This window comes from Palaemon carinicauda, chromosome 23 (genome assembly GCF_036898095.1).
Source record: "Palaemon carinicauda isolate YSFRI2023 chromosome 23, ASM3689809v2, whole genome shotgun sequence".
Taxonomy (NCBI): domain Eukaryota; kingdom Metazoa; phylum Arthropoda; class Malacostraca; order Decapoda; family Palaemonidae; genus Palaemon; species Palaemon carinicauda.
In genome coordinates this window covers 17,790,556-17,793,396 of record NC_090747.1, presented here as the reverse complement: position 1 = coordinate 17,793,396, position 2,841 = coordinate 17,790,556, and positions in this window count along the sequence as shown.

The window sequence follows — 2,841 nt, the reverse complement described above, 5'->3', positions numbered from 1 at the left end:
TGGCGATAAAGGTGGAAAATGCAGAAACTGCTTTAGTAGCCGAGGAAGCTTATCTCTCGGATCGTGGAACGTATAGATGGAATAATAATAGATGTAATCGCTACATTAGAAGTTGTAGTCGAGGTGGAAGTAATTGGAGGAACAGTGAACATCAGTATTTCGTTAGAAAGTGCTATGTATGTGGCTCAACTTTACATCTAACAGCATCATGCCCTCATAATGTATTTGTTAATCAAAATGAAGGGAAGAAAGAGGATAAAAATGAGGGAAATAAAGAAGTTCACTGTATGGAAATTTTTACAAGTAATAATTTTGGGAATACATTAATTGAATCATTCAACTATGGAGGGTTAGATTCAGCGTGCAGCTCAACAGTATGCAGAATAGACTGGTACCACTCATTTCTAGATTCTTTGGACCATAAAGAATTAAAAGAAGTAGAGGAAGAAGAAAGTAATACGAAATTCAAGTTTGGTGATGGAGAAATTTATAAATCATTAAAAAGGGTAATTTTGCCTGTTACAATTGTTGGTATCAAGACGAGAATTGGAGTTGAAGTAGTAGAATGCGCAATTCCTCTGTTGGCAAGCAAAACTACATTAAGTAGCTGTAATGCTGTTATCAACTTCAAAACTGATATAACACAAATTCTGGGAAGGGGGATAAAACTAGATAAAACTACTACTGGCCACTATAAATTCCATTGCTTGATAAAACAAAAGTGAAAATTAAAACAGTTGCTTTCACCATAACTGGAGATGAAAAAGAAAAAAGTTAAAAATGAGGAGGATTCATCAACAATTTGGTCATCCTAGTTATGAGAGATTGAGGAAGTTGTTGATTGATGGTGGTATAACTGATCAAGATTGTTTCAAATATGGACAGGAAATATCAAATGAATATGAAGTATGCATAAAGTTTAAAAGAACACCACCTACACCAGTAGTAGGTTTTAATCTTGGAAAATAATTTAATGATGTCATAGCACTTGATTTAAGGGAGTGGAAAAAAGGTGAAATATACCTATTACATATGATTGATATGGCTACTCGATTTTCGAAAACAGGCATAATAAAAAGTAAAGACCCTCAGGTGGTTGTTGACAAAATTATGGAGATTTGGATGGGAACAGGATTAGGTCCTCCATCGAAGTACTTTTGTGTTAATGGCGGTGAGTTCGCCAACTCAGTGTTCTTAGATTTATGTGAGAATTTGAACATTTAGGTCCTTCACACAGCAGCCGAAAGTCCTTTCAGTAATGGGTTATGTGAACGGAATCACTGTGTCATTGATGAAATGATAAAGAAAATGATGAGTGAAGATTCAAAGATGAAATTAGAAACAGCAGTAGCATGTGCCATCAATGTTAAAAACAGCCTCCAAATGATAGGCGGCTACAGTCCATTCAACTTGTGGTCGGACGCAATCCCAGGTTGCCATGTGCCATAAATGACACATTGCCAGCGTTGGAAGGCACAACATCAATCGAAACTGTCACCAAACATCTTAATGGGGAACACAGCGCATGAAAAGCATTTATTACCGCTGAGACATCGGAGAAGATTTGGCGTGCTTTGAGACATCAAACAAGACCATCCAGAAAAGAGTTCAACAATGGAGATTTAATATATTTTAAAAGAGATGATAATGCTGAATGGAGAGGACCTGCTACAGTAATTGGTAAAGATGGCAAAACTGTCACATTGAAATATGGTCCATATTTAGTAAAAGCTCATGAAACAAGAGTTCAACATGCTCCTCATGATTTTAGTAAAGATTCATCAGATTTGAAAAATGAAAAGAGTAAATATGAAAAACAAAGCAACAATAAACAAACCAGTATCGACATTGTAACTCGAAGTGAAACTGAAGATCAAAATCAAACTAATAATGAAGAATTTATCAAAGAGCTTCCTAACAAAGCAATTCTTTTGAACACAGACATACCAAAAATTCGTTATGCGATTAAGATAAAACTGAGAGGTAAAGATGAATGGAAAAATGCAGTTGTTCAGAGTCAGGCAGGAAAAGCTACGGGTCAATATTGTAATTGGAGGAATTTGATGTTTGATGATGGTACAAGTATGGCAATAGATAGGAACAATGATGTAGAAGATTATTGCTATGTTCAGGACGCCAATCAAAATGAGATAATGAATGAATCAACGAATGATCGAATTTCGATAGATGTCAAGAGAACAAAAAGAAACACAAACTCGAAAGTATTGAAGAAAAAGAAGCAAAAGAGAAAGAATTAGAAAATTGGAAAAACTTCAATGTTTACGAAGAGGTGAAACATGAAGGACTGAGATTCCTATCAGTGAGATTGGTTTTGACAGAGAAGCAAACAGGAGATGGGTCAAAGCAAATGAAGGCAAGGCTAGTAGCAAGGGGGCTCAAGGAAGAAGAGCAAATACAGTCAGATTCACCTACAGTCTCTAAAGAAATTCTGAGAACATTCATGGTAATTGTAAAATCTAAAGGATGGAAAATTAATTCAATTGAAATAAAAGCCGTGTTTTTACAGAGTACAGAGTTCAATAGAGAAGTGTTCATTAAACCTCCCAAAGAACCAAAGTGTGAAGATAACACACGGTGGAAATTGAACAAGTGTGTGTATGGAATTACAGATGCTGCACGTAACTGGTATTTGAGTATGCGAACATTCCTACTGCAAATAGGGAGCACTCAGGTGAAAACCGACCTTTCTGCTTTCTACTGGTTTTATGAATGTGAACTTGAAGGTGTATGTGTCATGCACGTGGACAATTTTATGTGGGGCGGAACGGAAAGATTTAAGAACATGGTTATTAACAAAATTCATCGAAAGTTTAATGTTGG